Consider the following 21,596-nt stretch of genomic DNA (forward strand, 5'->3'; position numbering starts at 1 on the left):
GAGTGGAATAAACCAATTAAGATAGACAATTGAATCTTTGGCTCAAAGCAACCTAAATAAATATTAGGAGTACACCATAAACCCTAGAATAACCATTCTTAAATGAGAAAGCTCAACCCATGGTGTTATATTCAAGATAATTGAGACAACCATAACCATGCCCATTCAAGAAACTATAAAAGAAAGTATATATTTAATTGATCAAGACAACACTTGATCTTGGAAGTGAGAAACCCATTCAAGGAGAGATACCTTAGGAAGTCCAAACCTTGATAATTATAAATTGAGTAATGAGCATAAACCCTAAGAACTTGAGGTAGAGATATTAAGAACAAGTTGATCATGCCTAATCCAGGATCATGCTCTTGAGGTATGTGAGGATAATCTAAACCCCAATAGGATAAGTAGGTATCATTCACCACATGAAATCATAGGAGGTAACTAGTAAGCAACCCTAGACTTATATCCCAACCTTTACTTGTGAACCACTTGGTGATCATAAGTACAATCCTACCATATCCATACTTCAGAAATTAAACAACCTAAGAAAACCTTAGAGTTAAACTCTATGCTTTATATGGTGAGAAACCATATATCCAAATGACCAAAGTTAACTATAAAAAGAACTATAACCAATGTAGTTACTTTAATAATAAATTGAAGATAATAATAGAAGTTAAACTGGTAGAAGATAAAAACCATTCTCAAATCCTTAGTAATTTGGGAAGCACATTAGATATGAAGCAAGCCACCACCTTATCATGGTTGGGGAAGATTAAACCCTAGCATGCAAAATGGTGTCATCTCATTTCTACAACCTTGAATTAAATCTCAACACTGGTTTATGTATCACTATGGTGATCATAATATAAAACCAGACCATAATTGAGATTTGAACCAAGTACCATTAGGTGAATATAGTTAGAGCCCTAGAAGTGCTCATTAGCTAAATTCTATGCTTCACTAATTAAACCGAAGAAACATCTAGTGCTTAAACTCACAATTAAAAACCATGTGTGGGATCAACCACTTATCCCCATAAACCAAGATCAAACCATGATGAGAGTAGTATCTACTCTATGCATTTCTAGGTGTTGTTAAAAATATAATACTTGTGCTAACCTTGAAATAGGATTATAGTGAATCTTACAAGACCTTAATACAGAAGTGCTCACATAAAACATGTAAGTGGATAACACTCCCAAATAAGAAACCAAGACTTCCTAAAGATCTATAAAATGCTTTGAATAGAAATTACCCACTAAAATAATTCAGAAGAGATTTATAACCAAGAAGAAAAAGGAAATCCAAATAAATATATAAAACCATAACTATATGAAAATTGCAATAAGGCTCACATATATGTTTGTTCAACAATAATGGAGTAACACATTTATCCTTTCAATAGTCATATTGAATTCAAATTATCAAATATATGCATGGTAACACATGATTTAAATTTGAATTCAAACAGAATTATAAAACAGAATTGAAAACAGTAAATAAAAACTGAAAAGAAAAAGAGAGAGGCTTACCTGGACCTTACCTGAGCAGTCACCGAGCCCAGCAGCGGCCCAATGCTCAGCCCAGTCCACTGCCAGAACCAGCCCAAAACCAGCCCCAGTACCGCTTCGTGCGGATAAGAGCGAGGAGAGCGTCGTCTCCTTCTTCGCCACCATCGATGCACAGGAGGACGCCACGGCGACGATGAACTCCACGTCCCGGCCGCCATTCTGGACCGCGCGACCGACGACGACCCGCCTCGACCCTATAAATACTCGGCCGAAGCCTCCCTCGTTCCCGTTCTTCCTTTTCCCCAAATTTCATGAAACCCTAGCTCGCCGGTGACACTCTCGTCACACCGATTCCGACCACCCCGGAGCTCGCCGTTGAGCTCAGGAGGAGCACCTCGACGTCCTCATCCGCCTGGTGGAGTCTCGCGTCCAGGGGAGCTCTGGGGAGGAAGCAATTGGCCGTTCCCTTCCGCAGCTCTGCGGGGAAAACGGCGACCACCTCGTCGCCTTCGCCTCCAATCCACGCCGGCGACCACCCAGGGAGCATCAAGGTGATCATGCGCATCTCCTGAGCCCGCTGTTGCATCCTAATTTGCATCATAGCGCCACCGCACCGAGTGACCGTATCCGCCGCCGCATCACCTCGTCGCCGGGCACACTCCGGTGACCAAACCGGAGCGGCGCCGCCACCATTTGGTTCACCTAGTTGAGCTGGTTCATCTGGAACCCGTAGCTGGACCTCGGGTACGCGGGAACGCCGACGCCGTCGTCGACCACCTCGCAGACCACCGTGAGCCATGCCACATCGGCGCCACGGTGGCAGCCTACGTGGCCCTGGACCCACTGGTCAGTAGCTGTGTGTAACTCTGTCCGGGTAGCCTTAGTAGTTTTCTGCTTTAATTCAAATTTCACAAATTGCTGCAACATTACAGAAATAAATCAAATTCATTTCAATTCCGAAAAATACCAAATGTGATATCAAAATGATAATAAAAATAAACTCTATCCAATAAAAATATAAAATGAAATTTTTATTTTTAATAAAAATTTATTTATTTAATACTTGTTATTTAAGTCTTATTTATTAATTCTAAATTCAATTAAACTTCAATAATTAGGAAAAATAATTAAAATAAATAAAAACCAGTAAAGTATATAAAGAAAACATTATCACTTATTTTCTTTATTTGTAATTTATTTAATCCTTAATATTAGAATTAAAACCCTAATTAATAATTACCCTAATTATTAATTGTTTAAAAATAATAAAATGCCAAATTCAATGTTATTTTATTTACAAGTTACTAATAACTTCAACTTTTAATTGAAGTTATTAACCCTAAGACTATATGGTAAATAGCAAACCCTAATTCCATAGTGAATGGTATTACAAAATTATCATTGCATGTGAAACCCTAAAACCCTAATACCATTAGGAAGCCTAGCTCCATTTATTCATATGAAACCTAAATTGCTTCTAAACCTAAACCCAGGTTAGAATATGTGATCATGTACTTACTTCTGATACACAAAACCATGATTAGCAATTAAATACTTGTTATGTCCACATAAAATGTAGGAGCTCTTTTATCAATCATTTAGTATCCCATATATGCATCCCTATCCAACATGGTTGATCAAATAGGGTCAACCAAATGCAAACCCTAGCTCATATCCCTAGAATTATCATCATTAAGTAACTTTAATTATCATCACACCATTGTGATGAACCCTAACAGCACCCATACCTACTATATTGCATTACATAACCCTGTTCCACTAAACCCTACTAGTGTGAGATACTTATAAACCATCTTATTTTGGAACCAACCATTCTCTACTTAGAAACCCAATAGCTAATACAAGACAACCTCAACCCTAATTGATATACTTCTTATTATTTAAGAAGTATGTTCTTCAAAAGTTATTCTTTTGAAGAAAATAAAGAATCATCATCAATCCTGCCTAATAGGACCTATAGCCAACAACCAGCTATCACCAGCATGGTATACCAACCTTGATAGCAACTATTTATAATAAATTGCTTAAGATACCTAGGCTTATCTTAACCCTACAAGCCTTAGGTATTGATGAATCCAACTTTGTTTGGATCCATCTAATATTTACCCCAGCAACTACCTGAAACCATAGTCAACCATAGAAACCCAACTTAATTACCATACTTGTTCTTTATCAAAGAACATGTTCTTCAAAAGTTATTCTTTTGAAGTATATGATGATTACTCATTAACCATGCCATATAGTGCTAAAACCAACCACTATTCATTACATATTAGGATCATACCAAATGTTATTGTTATGTGCTATTAGTGTTATTATCATGAGTTATTACAGCACCTGTTTATGATACCAAGCAATCAATCCTTAATAATAACCTTGTTTGTGAATCACTCTAAAAGTGCAACACACCCAATAATAATCATTACAACTCACTAATCCTAAATCATCGGGGTTAGGTCACGCTTAGAGCGATTGCATCTCATTCTTATGCATTATTGCATCCTTGCCAATCTTTTAAACATCGTCCTTACCGGACGATGATGCTATTTCAGAATTTGGAGTTAATGCGTATCGAAGACCTTGCCTGCATAATCTTGCAGTCAAGAAAGGCAAGTTCATCACTTGCTCATGTCATTTGATTATTTCTATCAAATTACTTGCAAAGTACTATGATTATCACTATTGCATAAAAACCAAAACCACTACTTTCATAATTATGAATATGACTATGTGGTGGGCAATGGAACCATGGATTGTGTTGATATGGTGGAGGTTCCATTGCAAGGGTTTATATCCATCTAGGATTAAACAACAAATGTCGCCAGTGATTCTTGTGCCGTAATACCCGTGTTAACCATAAGATCTGGAATGGGACGGACTAGTCAATCGTATTTCCACCTCTTGTACATCAACGGATGCGCTTACCGTAGCAGTTGTATCTTGCGGAGCAACTTGAGGGTGGGGATCCCACTCTAATTCCCCACGGTTATGCTGTGCATACCGTAGCGGTTGCGGCTTGCGGAACAACTTGAGGGTGGGGATCCCACTCTAATTCCCCACGGTAATGTGGTCTATGATGGGTTGCAGCTACCGGCGAAGGAGTTTGGTTCGATCCCAGACTGTCGTCGTGGTCGGGGTCCACCCTGAAATTACGGGAATAATGGGACCGGCGAGGACCCAGGGTCGGGGTTTGCAACAAAGGGTGGGTGTGCGAGGTAGCGGAGGAATATGATTGGCTATGACCTTACTCCTGACCTCACACCAAAGGAAGTGTGGACGAGCCTGCAACTCGGTTGGCAACAAGGATAAGATCTCTTATGGGTAAAGCAACACACCTCTGCAGAGTGTAAAGAACCGTGACCTGTCACTCCCTGTTCCGGGATATGGAATCGCTGACAGCCGGCGGAAAGGAGCTCCATGAAGTTCTAGTAAACCGGTGAAGGCTGACGGACATAGTTCTTCTGAATAAAAGCAACCTTTTGAAGAAATGGTTATGAAAACCTGCATTGGTATTAGACTTTCTGGTCTAATGCTGTAGCTAGTGCATTAAACACCTCTTTCCTATAATGAACTTGTTGAGTACGCTCGTACTCATCCCACTCTTAAATCCCCTGCTTAGATATGGAGGCATCAAAGGAGGATCTATAGTGCAACTCGAAGGCCGAGGAGTCAACAACTACTTCAAGAGACAGGACCCTGTCAGCGGAGTCAGATACCACATCCAACAAGGAGGAAACCTAGTTTAGCTATAGAAGGGAACTAGCTTCCTAAACCTAGCTCCTATTTAGCTAGAATCTATTCATAGCCCTAAAGCTAGTCAAATACTCTACAAATAGAGTTCGTGATAGGATTAGACTATGAGTCGTTCTTCTGGAGTTTATTTGCAGATTTACCTCATTGTAAAGTAGGAGGATGTGCTGATCTTATGTAACAGAGTCAATGTTGTAATTCTATAGACATGCCTTGGACCCGCATATGTTTCTGTTGTACCACTCTGAGCGATATAATACCCGTGGAACTGTGTTTCATTGGTGTTATATCAGACTTGCATACTACACCATGCAGTGGTATGCCGGGTCACCACAGTTGGTATCAGAGCAAATGCTTTGACCCTAGGATTAAAACCCTTCAAAGGAGACCTATAGGATTGGTAGTGTCCATAGGAAGTTGTCTTAGTCAAACCAAATAATTTTATGACTTGAGATGGGTATTCACTTGAGAATAATCCTGACACACTTGAGTCAATATTTCTTACTTATCTTTACTAAGTAAAGTAGCTACTCCAAAACATGTAGCACACCAATAAGTCCTTAAAACAAAAGATGAGTAGATCACAATTGGTATACAATACATGGTAGTCCAAAGAGAGGATACAACCATAAGGAAAATATCCTATTGGAAGATGGGTATCAACACATTTAAGATTATCCAGACCTGTAATAGGAGTAATATCAAGTGATAAAGATAATTAAGATATCCTAATAGAAAATGAAGATCAAGTCAAGTAATGAATAAGTAAATTATCTAGACATGTGAAACAACTGATAGTAAGTGAAAAATATAAGTTATATGAGGTAGTATAGACCATGATGAGTCAATCATGTGAGGTAAGGAAGAGAGATAGGAATAGTATATGTCTACTTCCATGATAGGGATAGTAATCATATAAGATTCACTTGAGAATCATTAGGTGATGGATTAGAACATTATAAACATTTAGGAGGAAAACAATAAGAAGCCAGTTGTTCAACAATAGTGCAAGATTTGTGTTCCAAAACCATGGGAACTGTGTCAAGTACATCAGAACCCTAGTTATATGGTAAGAACATATGTAAGTATAGGAGCTATATTTCCATAGTTAGATGTTTAGAGTAGTAATGTTAGAACCTAGACATATCATGTGAGATAGTCCTCAATAAAATAAAAGTTAAGTAGTACTTCCAAACAAAACTAGGTTAACCTTAACCATCCCAAACCACTTTATTTCAAGTTTATCTCATTGCAAATGTGCAATTAAGGTAAATGTTGAGACAAATAGTAGAATTCCATATACTCGTGTTAAGTATCACGATATAAACCTATCTTATGTGGTGTTATATACTACACATCTCAGCCTGATGTTTAGAGATGTCTTACTCAACTAGTATATTCAGGCTTATGATGGTGTGTATTATAAACACAAAGCTGAATCTTCTTGGATTTTATTGGAATTTCATTGTTTGACTAGATCCATACATGAAGTTTGACTTTGATATGCAAATGCATGTTGCAATATCAAGTCCTTACTTGGTGCTATAGATCTAGAGGGTAATGGTAAACGTGTGAGGAAGTGACGAATTCTAAAGATTCCGAAGATAAGATGAAGGTTCATCAGAAGAAATGAGTAAAGTTGTGGGAAGCAACCACAATACTCTGAAGGAAGTACAATCAGAAACTCATGCTTACCTCAGTAGAGGAGTACTTTAGTACGAAAGAAGCATGAAGGTGAGAAAGATAATGATTATGGTGAAGCTCAAGCAGATCCATAATTAATATAGAAGAGGGAATGCATGGGAAATCACCTTGGATACTATATTCATAGTGGTTTTCTTGCAAAATAAACCCTGAATGAAGAAAGATGACCTATAAAACTATTGATAATATAAGAAGGCCATAGTTGATATCAGAAGACCACAATTGGTATAGGATCAGTACTGCGAGATAAAGTAGAAGATGTCTCGTCCAGTTGACCAGAACCTAAATAGAATCCATTTTTAGATATCAAATAGCCACAGTTGGTATAATAACCACAGCTGGTATCAGTTGGTATTACTAATAGTCCATGATTTAATTATTTGTAACAAAAGTTTGTGAACAAATAAAAATCTTGTCAGCCAAATAGCTAGATCTATAATCAGTTAGTCGAAGGATTCACATTGGATGTCCACAACTGAGTGAATATACCACAAAGATCCTTCACGAGACCTTAGAAGGAGTACAAACCATAAGATAGACCTAGACCAACATTTTAACCATAATTCCAATGTTTGGAATAAAAGGAGTTGAAGACCATAAGAAAACTCAAAGGGGTAGAGTAAAGATTGAGTAGATATACCATAACTCAATACTTTAAGCTTGATAGAAGCAAAAGGTCTGAACTGAGAGGAAGTTCGATCTTATTTTCATAAGATTGTTGAACACTACTTTCAGAAGGATGTTAGACCAGAAGCCGAGGTTATACCTCGAGGAAGTAAGAATTAGTCTGTAACTTGAGCAAGTGAGTAATAATACTCAAAAGCACGAAAGCTCAAGTAAGTCAAAGATAAAGAAGTTGGACGAAGAAAATACTGTAGATCAAATACAGCTCATGAAGACCAAAGACCGAAGGAGATTGACCATACCAAAACTAATGTCCATTCAAAAGATTCCTTTCATGGAACCTAAAGAACACAAAATAGTTATAGGTATCAACTATAAACCATGGTTGGATGGACTAAATGAGTCTAATCCATTCTTAAGGAAATACACCATCACGACTAATGCCATGGTCAGTACCTTACCAAGTACCATTATTGCAGTTTTGGTAGTAAGGGAAAACAAAGACCTATTTATCAATTAGGAGTTTATTATTAAATTAGTCCTCAGTTAAGACTAGCAGCAAAAAAAAAAGTCCCATTATTGATTCTTCAATGAGAAAGGAAACAAGACTATAGGGTTGAAAGAAATCCAATAATTAAAGTTAGAAGCCATGGCTCAGAGACAGGTATCATAGAACTGGAGTAAGAAACTAATGTTCAGAGACAAATCCTAATGGATTCCAGGAAGAATCTGGACAAGGGATATATTCAATTATATCCAGTAAGATCACCACGGAGTTCGAGAAAAGAAGTAGTCTGCACAAGTCAGATCCACACTCCGAAACGTGAGAGAGATCAAACTTCGAGGATGAAGTTTAGTTTAAGGGGTAGAGACTGTAATATCCCAGGTATTGGGGTTACAAAAATAGAGGAAACAGATGTGTGCATTGCATTCATGCATAGAAAATCTGGGGAATTTTCGCGCTTTAAAGTAAAACAGATCCACGATAGCGAAGTTTCACTTGACCTTGGTGGAATTGAAGTAGCTCATCAAGTCAAGCGCTATAAACCTCAATGTGACTTTGCTAAAACCTTGTTTTGGGTAGAGATGATTTGATCAAAGGGGTTAGATCAAATGGAACTAATAATCAACACAGCAACACTTTACCAATGATCAATTGCTTGATCTAATAAAAGATTATAATAAGGTAAGTCTTGCCATAGCATATGAATATACAACTACTTGTAAATCAAGTAACAATGAATGAAGAAACTATTCTTCACCCATCTTTTCCATGTCTTAAACAAACCCATGATCCTACCATGAACCTCATGGTATTCATATTATTTCATTCTTGGAAACATAACAAGGAGATCCACTCTAGAAAAATATATCTTTCTCTATATCAAATAGTTAAGCATCAAACCTAGAGAGGTGAGAGTTCTATTATAATTATTAGAAAAGCAATAACAAACCTTGAGCTAAACCTTGGATATACATCCAAGTATTCAAATCATCCTCTTCATGAGGAACCCTAGAGTAATATACAAGTCCTTACCAAATGAGAGAGAGACCAATCATACTAATTCTAGTTTTACCTATTTAAGAATCAATGTTAAACTTTGAACTAAAGTATTAGGTAAACCATTCCACCTTGAAGTGGTGAGATCACCAAATACCAAATGGAATCAGACTATATCCATGACTTAGTGAAATAAGGAGTGGAATAAACCAATTAAGATAGACAATTGAATCTTTGGCTCAGCAACCTAAATAAATATTAGGAGTACACCATAAACCCTAGAATAACCATTCTTAAATGAGAAAGCTCAACCCATGGTGTTATATTCAAGATAATTGAGACAACCATAACCATGCCCATTCAAGAAACTATAAAAGAAAGTATATATTTAATTGATCAAGACAACACTTGATCTTGGAAGTGAGAAACCCATTCAAGGAGAGATACCTTAGGAAGTCCAAACCTTGATAATTATAAATTGAGTAATGAGCATAAACCCTAAGAACTTGAGGTAGAGATATTAAGAACAAGTTGATCATGCCTAATCCAGGATCATGCTCTTGAGGTATGTGAGGATAATCTAAACCCCAATAGGATAAGTAGGTATCATTCACCACATGAAATCATAGGGAGGTAACTAGTAAGCAACCCTAGACTTATATCCCAACCTTTACTTGTGAACCACTTGGTGATCATAAGTACAATCCTACCATATCCATACTTCAGAAATTAAACAACCTAAGAAAACCTTAGAGTTAAACTCTATGCTTTATATGGTGAGAAACCATATATCCAAATGACCAAAGTTAACTATAAAAAGAACTATAACCAATGTAGTTACTTTAATAATAAATTGAAGATAATAATAGAAGTTAAACTGGTAGAAGATAAAAACCATTCTCAAATCCTTAGTAATTTGGGAAGCACATTAGATATGAAGCAAGCCACCACCTTATCATGGTTGGGGAAGATTAAACCCTAGCATGCAAAATGGTGTCATCTCATTTCTACAACCTTGAATTAAATCTCAACACTGGTTTATGTATCACTATGGTGATCATAATATAAAACCAGACCATAATTGAGATTTGAACCAAGTACCATTAGGTGAATATAGTTAGAGCCCTAGAAGTGCTCATTAGCTAAATTCTATGCTTCACTAATTAAACCGAAGAAACATCTAGTGCTTAAACTCACAATTAAAAACCATGTGTGGGATCAACCACTTATCCCCATAAACCAAGATCAAACCATGATGAGAGTAGTATCTACTCTATGCATTTCTAGGTGTTGTTAAAAATATAATACTTGTGCTAACCTTGAAATAGGATTATAGTGAATCTTACAAGACCTTAATACAGAAGTGCTCACATAAAACATGTAAGTGGATAACACTCCCAAATAAGAAACCAAGACTTCCTAAAGATCTATAAAATGCTTTGAATAGAAATTACCCACTAAAATAATTCAGAAGAGATTTATAACCAAGAAGAAAAAGGAAATCCAAATAAATATATAAAACCATAACTATATGAAAATTGCAATAAGGCTCACATATATGTTTGTTCAACAATAATGGAGTAACACATTTATCCTTTCAATAGTCATATTGAATTCAAATTATCAAATATATGCATGGTAACACATGATTTAAATTTGAATTCAAACAGAATTATAAAACAGAATTGAAAACAGTAAATAAAAACTGAAAAGAAAAAGAGAGAGGCTTACCTGGACCTTACCTGAGCGGTCACCGAGCCCAGCAGCGGCCCAATGCTCAGCCCAGTCCACTGCCAGAACCAGCCCAAAACCAGCCCCAGTACCGCTTCGTGCGGATAAGAGCGAGGAGAGCGTCGTCTCCTTCTTCGCCACCATCGACGCACAGGAGGACGCCACGGCGACGACGAACTCCACGTCCCGGCCGCCATTCTGGACCGCGCGACCGACGACGACCCGCCTCGACCCTATAAATACTCGGCCGAAGCCTCCCTCGTTCCCGTTCTTCCTTTTCCCCAAATTTCATGAAACCCTAGCTCGCCGGTGACACTCTCGTCACACCGATTCCGACCACCCCGGAGCTCGCCGTTGAGCTCAGGAGGAGCGCCTCGACGTCCTCATCCGCCTGGTGGAGTCTCGCGTCCAGGGGAGCTCTGGGGAGGAAGCAATTGGCCGTTCCCTTCCGCAGCTCTGCGGGGAAAACGGCGACCACCTCGTCGCCTTCGCCTCCAATCCACGCCGGCGACCACCCAGGGAGCATCAAGGTGATCATGCGCATCTCCTGAGCCCGCTGTTGCATCCTAATTTGCATCATAGCGCCACCGCACCGAGTGACCGTATCCGCCGCCGCATCACCTCGTCGCCGGGCACGCTCCGGTGACCAAACCGGAGCGGCGCCGCCACCATTTGGTTCACCTAGTTGAGCTGGTTCATCTGGAACCCGTAGCTGGACCTCGGGTACGCGGGAACGCCGACGCCGTCGTCGACCACCTCGCAGACCACCGTGAGCCATGCCACATCGGCGCCACGGTGGCAGCCTACGTGGCCCTGGACCCACTGGTCAGTAGCTGTGTGTAACTCTGTCCGGGTAGCCTTAGTAGTTTTCTGCTTTAATTCAAATTTCACAAATTGCTGCAACATTACAGAAATAAATCAAATTCATTTCAATTCCAAAAAATACCAAATGTGATATCAAAATGATAATAAAAATAAACTCTATCCAATAAAAATATAAAATGAAATTTTTATTTTTAATAAAAATTTATTTATTTAATACTTGTTATTTAAGTCTTATTTATTAATTCTAAATTCAATTAAACTTCAATAATTAGGAAAAATAATTAAAATAAATAAAAACCAGTAAAGTATATAAAGAAAACATTATCACTTATTTTCTTTATTTGTAATTTATTTAATCCTTAATATTAGAATTAAAACCCTAATTAATAATTACCCTAATTATTAATTGTTTAAAAATAATAAAATGCCAAATTCAATGTTATTTTATTTACAAGTTACTAATAACTTCAACTTTTAATTGAAGTTATTAACCCTAAGACTATATGGTAAATAGCAAACCCTAATTCCATAGTGAATGGTATTACAAAATTATCATTGCATGTGAAACCCTAAAACCCTAATACCATTAGGAAGCCTAGCTCCATTTATTCATATGAAACCTAAATTGCTTCTAAACCTAAACCCAGGTTAGAATATGTGATCATGTACTTACTTCTGATACACAAAACCATGATTAGCAATTAAATACTTGTTATGTCCACATAAAATGTAGGAGCTCTTTTATCAATCATTTAGTATCCCATATATGCATCCCTATCCAACATGGTTGATCAAATAGGGTCAACCAAATGCAAACCCTAGCTCATATCCCTAGAATTATCATCATTAAGTAACTTTAATTATCATCACACCATTGTGATGAACCCTAACAGCACCCATACCTACTATATTGCATTACATAACCCTGTTCCACTAAACCCTACTAGTGTGAGATACTTATAAACCATCTTATTTTGGAACCAACCATTCTCTACTTAGAAACCCAATAGCTAATACAAGACAACCTCAACCCTAATTGATATACTTCTTATTATTTAAGAAGTATGTTCTTCAAAAGTTATTCTTTTGAAGAAAATAAAGAATCATCATCAATCCTGCCTAATAGGACCTATAGCCAACAACCAGCTATCACCAGCATGGTATACCAACCTTGATAGCAACTATTTATAATAAATTGCTTAAGATACCTAGGCTTATCTTAACCCTACAAGCCTTAGGTATTGATGAATCCAACTTTGTTTGGATCCATCTAATATTTACCCCAGCAACTACCTGAAACCATAGTCAACCATAGAAACCCAACTTAATTACCATACTTGTTCTTTATCAAAGAACATGTTCTTCAAAAGTTATTCTTTTGAAGTATATGATGATTACTCATTAACCATGCCATATAGTGCTAAAACCAACCACTATTCATTACATATTAGGATCATACCAAATGTTATTGTTATGTGCTATTAGTGTTATTATCATGAGTTATTACAGCACCTGTTTATGATACCAAGCAATCAATCCTTAATAATAACCTTGTTTGTGAATCACTCTAAAAGTGCAACACACCCAATAATAATCATTACAACTCACTAATCCTAAATCATCGGGGTTAGGTCACGCTTAGAGCGATTGCATCTCATTCTTATGCATTATTGCATCCTTGCCAATTTTTTAAACATCGTCCTTACCGGACGATGATGTTATTTTAGAATTTGGAGTTAATGCGTATCGAAGACCTTGCCTGCATAATCTTGCAGTCAAGAAAGGCAAGTTCATCACTTGCTCATGTCATTTGATTATTTCTATCAAATTACTTGCAAAGTACTATGATTATCACTATTGCATAAAAACCAAAACCACTACTTTCATAATTATGAATATGACTATGTGGTGGGCAATGGAACCATGGATTGTGTTGATATGGTGGAGGTTCCATTGCAAGGGTTTATATCCATCTAGGATTAAACAACAAATGTCTTGATGATTCTTGTGCCGTAATACCCGTGTTAACCATAAGATCTGGAATGGGACGGACTAGTCAATCGTATTTCCACCTCTTGTACATCAACGGATGCGCTTACCGTAGCAGTTGTATCTTGCGGAGCAACTTGAGGGTGGGGATCCCACTCTAATTCCCCACGGTTATGCTTTGTGCATACGTAGCGGTTGCGGCTTGCGGAACAACTTGAGGGTGGGGATCCCACTCTAATTCCCCACGGTAATGTGGTCTATGATGGGTTGCAGCTACCGGCGAAGGAGTTTGGTTCGATCCCAGACTGTCGTCGTGGTCGGGGTCCACCCTGAAATTACGGGAATAATGGGACCGGCGAGGACCCAGGGTCGGGGTTTGCAACAAAGGGTGGGTGTGCGAGGTAGCGGAGGAATATGATTGGCTATGACCTTACTCCTGACCTCACACCAAAGGAAGTGTGGACGAGCCTGCAACTCGGTTGGCAACAAGGATAAGATCTCTTATGGGTAAAGCAACACACCTCTGCAGAGTGTAAAGAACCGTGACCTGTCACTCCCTGTTCGGGATATGGAATCGCTGACGCTGCCGGAAAGGAGCTCCATGAAGTTCTAGTAAACCGGTGAAGGCTGACGGACATAGTTCTTCTGAATAAAAGCAACCTTTTGAAGAAATGGTTATGAAAACCTGCATTGGTATTAGACTTTCTGGTCTAATGCTGTAGCTAGTGCATTAAACACCTCTTTCCTATAATGAACTTGTTGAGTACGCTCGTACTCATCCCACTCTTAAATCCCCTGGTTAGATATGGAGGCATCAAAGGAGGATCTACAGTGCAACTCGAAGGCCGAGGAGTCAACAACTACTTCAAGAGACAGGACCCTGTCAGCGGAGTCAGATACCACATCCAACAAGGAGGAAACCTAGTTTAGCTATAGAAGGGAACTAGCTTCCTAAACCTAGCTCCTATTTAGCTAGAATCTATTCATAGCCCTAAAGCTAGTCAAATACTCTACAAATAGAGTTCGTGATAGGATTAGACTATGAGTCGTTCTTCTGGAGTTTATTTGCAGATTTACCTCATTGTAAAGTAGGAGGATGTGCTGATCTTATGTAACAGAGTCAATGTTGTAATTCTATAGACATGCCTTGGACCCGCATATGTTTCTGTTGTACCACTCTGAGCGATATAATACCCGTGGAACTGTGTTTCATTGGTGTTATATCAGACTTGCATACTACACCATGCAGTGGTATGCCGGGTCACCACAGGCACCTCGGGTGTCGGAGGCCGGATCGCCTCCCTTGGGCTATCGTGATGAATGCTGTCAATGGTGCATTCCTACCCTGTCAAATTCGAGTTGTGGTGTGCTGATTAATCCATGGGCTCGAGTTCGTGGGGATTTCGGGGCGGCAGCCCTGGAAGGTGGACTGCACAGTTGGCTTTTCGGCGGGCAACGTGGCGGTAGTGGTGGTCTCTCTCTTCGGTCATGAGGATGGCATGGAGCGGACGGTGGGGGATCCTGTGTTGGGGGCTCTTCGGCCTCGGCAACCCCCAGATCGTGTTTGGGATGCCCAACTTGGGGATAGTGGGCGACTGAGTTGTACGGCGTGGTGTCGTAACCCTCTTGGGAGCGTCGTTGTGGGTATCCGCCCCACGGTACGGTCTCAACGGCGGCGGCGAAATGCGTCATTTCCCTCTTGGGGCGTCGTTGTGGAGACCTGTTTTGACTCGGTCTCATGTCAATATCCTCGTGGCAACTTTGGGATCTCTCTATTTTTTTTTTGTTTTTCTTTGATTTGCTTTGTAAGAGGTTCTTCTCTCCACCTTGTATCACCACCTTGTATCGATTCGATCGTTGCGCTTTATTTATTTATAAAGCGGAACAAAAGCCTATATCAAAGATTATCAAGACATGGTTCACGGAACGCTGCGGAAGTAAACGAACTGCACATCTCATGCCACTCGGGGAGCCCCTACTTATCCCTCCAGTGCGGGAGCGAATGGCTCCCGCCCGTGTTTGTGTCCCTGTTGGGTCGGCTCATTAACAGGCAACGGTTTGCTTCCTACCTTTTTTTTTGTTATTTCCTTTTAAACTTTTTCTTTGGAAAACTTCCATCTTTCGAAAATTGTTTCCACTAAAAACTATTCGAATTTCAAAAAAAAAAATGAAAAAGATCAAATTTAAAAAATGTTTAAATTTAAAAATGATTGAATTTAAAAAGTGTTTAAATTTGAGAACCGATCGAAATATGAAAATTGTTGGAATTTAAAAATTATTTAAATTTAAAAATATTCAAATTTAAAAATTGTTTGATCAAAAAAAAAGAAACAAAAAAAATAGAATAATCTAAGAATTGGAAAGAAACCGCAGACTTGAGGAGCCAAAATAATTGCATGAAAAACTACCAAAACCTTCTGGAAAGTTTCTGAAACAGGGAAAAAAAGCTAAACTTGCTCAGGCGCATTGATGGGCCGCGGTCCAAATTGCCCCATTAGCGGGCAGGGCGTGCTGAGCCAAAACCTATTCATCGCTCATTGCGGGACCGAAATGCTCCCGCCTGAAGCGATCGGCGATTAGGCCGGCCCATTTAGCGACAAAAATAGGTATTTTTCAGATGGGTTTTTCTTGGTTCAGCCGGTTTCGAGAAGTTTCTAGAAACTTCAAGCCTGGTTTTCCTGATTTAGTGGGTTTCTGGTTTTTTCCGGCTTCACCAATTTTCACTTTTCATTTTTTGCTCTTATCTGTTTCGTGCTTTTTACAATTTTACAAATTTTAAGAATTATTAAATTTAAAAAAATTCAAATTTCAAAATGCTCGAACTTAAAACATGTTCAAATTTAGAATATTCAAATTCAAATTGTTCAAATTCACAAACTTCTAATATAAAAATGTTTGAATTTAATAATGTTCAAATTTCAAAATAATCAACCTCAAAAAATGTTTAAATTTAAAAATGTTCCAACTAAAAAAATGTTCAAGTTTTAAAATGTTTAAACAAAAATTGTTCATTTTCAAAAAAAACATTTTTTAAAATAAAAAGTTCAATTTTAGAAAATATCAGATATTTTTAAAACTTCAGATTTTGAAGAAAAAAAGTGAAAAGAAAAAAGAAAAAAAAGAAAATGAAAAACGTATGTTTAACTCGACTGCGCCGGTCAGGCCCATGGACACAACGCTTCACCTGGAGGGACCCTCGCTCCCTTTTAAAGCAGGGATTAGGCGCTCCCGGCGTGAACAAAAAAATTGAACAAATTTTTATTTCCAAACAAAATTGTTTTTTAAAGTAATTTTTAGTTTAAACATTTTCCAAATATGATTAATTGTTTTGCTAAAAACACCTAAAGTTATTGAAGTTTTAAAATATTCAAAATTAAAAAAAAGAGAGAAATCTGGGAAAGCCTTACTTGAGCTGACCCACCATTAAGAGGGCGCACGGAGCAGTGCGTGCGGCGGTTAATCCTGCACGCGCTGAAGGGCAAATCCTATATGCCGACCAGGTCAACGGTTACCGCATGAGGTATGGGTCGGCCTAGTCGGCCTAGTTTGCGTTTTTTTCTTTATTCTTGTTTTCTATTTCTTTTTTATTTCCTCTTTCTTTTTTATTTCTTAAGTTTTTTTAAAAAAATGTACATTTTTAGGAATTCTGTTTTTTCTAAAAAAATAAATATAAAATGTTCAAATTGAAAAAAATCATTCTCAGAAAATGCTCAAATTTAGGAAAAATAAATTTTTGAAAAAATGTTCAATCCCAAAAAAATGTTCAATCTCAAAAAATGTTCAAGTTCAAAAGATGTTCAAATATTTTAAAAAAAATCAATTTTAAGATTTATTCAATTTTGAAAATTGTTCTTTTTCAAAAAATGTTCATTTTTTACAATGTTCAATTTTAAAATTGTTCATATTTTCAAATTTGTTCATAATGTGATTTTTGAAATATTTTCAAACTTTGAAATAAAGGAAAGCTAAAGAAATAATACATCAGGTAAAAGAAAGGGCGAAAAAGGGATTACCTGTTTTGGCCTCGGCCCAACAATGCTCCTGCGTGGGCTCGTGGTGTGCGGCACCTCCTCCTGCACCGAGCGGGTCGGCATATAGGGAAATTCCTATACATCGCCCGACAGCGGGGCGTATTAACGCGCGCAGGCGTTGGTGGCAAGTTGGGCCGTGGCCCTTTAAATGTGTTTTGATTTTTTCCGATTTTACTACCGTTTAGGTTCTGTCGGTTTTCCGTGTTTCTGCCTTTTCCATTTTTCCTTCTTTTCTTTATTTAATTTAAAATTCAAGCAAATTTTAAATTTGAGCAAATTTAAATTTTGAGCAAATTTTGCTCACATTCGAAGTTTTTTAAAAGTTATTTTTGCTCTGATTCGAATTTTGTTCAAAATTATTTTTTTGCTCAGATTCAAATTTTGTCTAAAATCAAATTTTTCTTAGATTCAAAATTTGTTCAAAATAATTTTTTGCTCAGATTCGAAATCTGTATAAATTTAAATTTATTCAGTTTCAAAAAAATGATGCAAGTTGTCTGGAGTAAAATTGATGAAAATTGTGTGGAGATGGTGCTTTGAACCTAGGTCTATGGCATGTTCAACCTGACATGTAATGCTGGGCTATAGACAAGATAATGTAGCAAATTGAGAAAGGATTTTTTTTACTTTCGGCGAACGAGTAAATTAATGGGTCGGCCCACTCGCGGTCGATGCATCCATCCGGTACGCTATGAAGCGATAGGTAGGCGCTACCGTCATATAGCACCTCCCCACTGAAGGCGCCTACCCATCGCTCGTCAGCGTGGGTTTATACCCATCGCACACATACTTCTTCTAGTTGGGTTTGGCCCATTTTGTTCGGGTTAGTATTTGTTATTCGCTGGAATGGTTCGTGGGCATGTTGTGATCGGTGTCTTTCTGCGGAAGTATTTTCATAGCTGTTGTTCTCGTGAAAACCCCAGCATGCATAACCATTTTTCAAATCTGAGCAAAATTTTAAATTTCGAATCTGAGAAAAAACTTATTGTGAACAAATTTCCCTGAGAAAAATTTCAAATTTTCGAATCTAAGCAAAATAAAATATTTTGAAAATTTTCAAATGTAAGCAAAAATTCAAATTTTGAATATGAGCAAAAATTACTTCGAACAAATTTTGAATCTGAGCAAAAATTCAAATTCTGAATCTGAACAAAAAGTTATTTTGATCAAATTTCGAATCTAAGTAAAATATGATTTTGAATAAAATTCGAATCTGAGCAAAAAGATAATTTTAAACAAATTTCGAATCTGAGCAAAATTTGCTCGAATTTTAAATTTTCTCGAATTTGTAAAATTTGCTCGAATTTGAAATTAAAAAATAAACCAAAAAAATAAGAAATAAAAACGAAAATGACAGAAAAACGAAAAAACCGAGAGAACTAGTGAAAACCGAACGAAAAAAAACTGAACCCGAATATTCAAGAAAGGTCCTAAAACCGGAGAAACACAGCCATATGTACATGGGCCACGGCCCAATTTGGTCTCCCACGCGTGCGAGCGTTAATACACGCCGCTGCTGGGCGATGTATAGGAATTTCCCCATTGAAGCGGTCTATAGGCGAGCCCAGGAATTGAGCCTTGGGTTAAATCGTCTAGTTCTGAAATGGGGTGTATCCTTGTAGGTGTCTAGTATAATGGGCCGAAGTCCAGCTAGTCGATAGTCGATATACGCCTAGGCCGAAGAAAAGACCAGCTAGTTCTACACTTCTACCTGACGAGTGACGACATACTCTCTGTTATTACTGCTTGTTGAATCTAGTCATTTTGCAATATGCTAACAGTCTAGGCGATTTACACAAAAATAATCCTTTTCTGAAACTATAGCACAAAGTGACCATCCGGCGAAACTATTTCACCCATCTAACCCTTTTGTGTGGCGTCCCTCACATCGGCGCCACACATGGCAGTGTGACGCCCGTGCCTGCGGCGCCACTCTCGTAGCCGACGTGGCGCCCTCGACGCTGAGCTGTGCGCCGATCCGACGTGGCAGGGTGTGTGGCGCCGCTCCCATCGGCGCCACACATGCACTTGTAATTGCCCAAAAACATACTGTAAGACAAAGCGTCTGGGACTTAGCCGTTTTGGCGAGGCTGTTTGTGTGGCGCCCGTGGCACTGGCGCCACACAGGTGTGGCGCCAGTGCCACGGGCGCCACACAAACAGCCTCGCCAAAACGGCTAAGGACTAAACTTCTGGAGCCCCTGGATGTTTTCGACATATAAGTTGCATCGTGTGGCGCCGATGCCATGGGCGCCACACTGTTATGTGTGGCGCCGGCCTGTGGGGTGCCACACGTTGACTTGTGTTAAAAACATGAAAACTCTTGCCTTAATTAAACAGTTTTCAACACAACAATAGCAATTTCATACACATAGAACATACACATAGCACGCATCATAGATCACATAACACGTAGAAATAGAGACATGGTTCGAAATGACATAGGGTTCACAACACGATACTTAAGAAGATAGAGTTCACAACACTAGCAAATGCATCTATCCTCCGCGACGTCCCCTCCTCGCGGGCTGCTTCCGGACGGCCAACCTTTTCGTCCGCTGTCGTGGCTGTTGCTCCTGCTCCTGCTGCTCCTGCTCCTCCTGCTCCTCCTCCTCCTCTGAAAATAACGGCTCGTCGTTTCCTCATCTTCCTCAAAGTTGATCTCCGCGGCGGCGTCTCATCCTCCTCAATGACAACCTTCTTTCCTCGGTTGACATAATCGTCCGGAGTGTATCGTTTTGGAGCGTTGCCCCTTGGCTTCAACTGGTAAGCCATCCGGAAGCGCATACGCCAGAAACGCGCCTCCTCAAGGCACTTGGGGTTGAGGTCAGCCATCCCCGCGCCAATATGGTAGTAGGTACCATATGGCTCCCATTCAACCTGCAGCATTCAAATATTTCAGAATTTACAACATGCTAGCAGAATTTATGAACTCGGATTGCAAAAGAGTGATGGTTTCAATCGGTTACTTGCTCAGCGGTAAGAGTGTCCAACTCCTCAGTGTACTGCCTGTACATGATCTTTGGATCGCTCGTCATCTTCGAGACATTATCCCAAAGAAATGCCCAAGTCGGCTCCCGATCAAGGTTGTTCCGGTAATGAGGCCATGGTCTCTCTGTGAGTACCCTGGGCCGCCCAACTGATAGGCGGTCCCAGCTCCATACGGAAAGTAGGAGCAAGCATCCACCAATACCGCCGCTCCCAGTCCTGCGACAAGCGTCGTCCAACTGCGTACATAAGACATTTGGTTAGAGGTAGAGGTAGGCACAGTACTATAGAAGAACAGTACATACAACAAATCATCACCTGTCGGTAGAGGTAGGCAAGTGCCACTGTTCCCCAACTCCACCGGCGCTCCAACACCGTAAGCGCCTTGAGCCAACACCAATGGGCCAACTTCCCACCACTGTTAGCAAAGAGAGTCCTCGAGATCATGTACCACAAGTACACTCGGGTGTATGTCTTGATAGTGTCCTCGTTGGCGTCTTCCGGCGGAGGTTGTCCAAAGTTAGTCCTTATCCAAGCGAAAGGTGCGCCGGCGGGAGCTCTCTCCTTTGGATTTTCTGGCGCCGGAGGAGCCATGCCAATAAGGTCCTCCATCTGTCTGCGCCACCCATCAGAAACTGTGTTCATACACAGTGGCTCGCCCTCAATAGGAAGTCCAAGTATCATTGAGACATCCTGAAGAGTAGGGGTCATCTCGCCGGCCCTCAAGTGGAAGGTGTGCGTCTCCGGCCTCCACCGGTCGACAAGGGCGGTGAGTGCAGCGGCGTTCATGTTCGCCCCCCCCCCCCCCCGGCTTACAAGCGCGATAAACGGGAGAAGACCGGTGGGCTGGATGAACTCCGTGTACCTCTCGTCATACGGCATATCTACCGTGCCATGGTACCGAATCTTCAAAGGGTGA

Source organism: Lolium perenne, chromosome 6 (genome assembly GCF_019359855.2).
Source record: "Lolium perenne isolate Kyuss_39 chromosome 6, Kyuss_2.0, whole genome shotgun sequence".
In the NCBI taxonomy this organism is placed as follows: domain Eukaryota; kingdom Viridiplantae; phylum Streptophyta; class Magnoliopsida; order Poales; family Poaceae; genus Lolium; species Lolium perenne.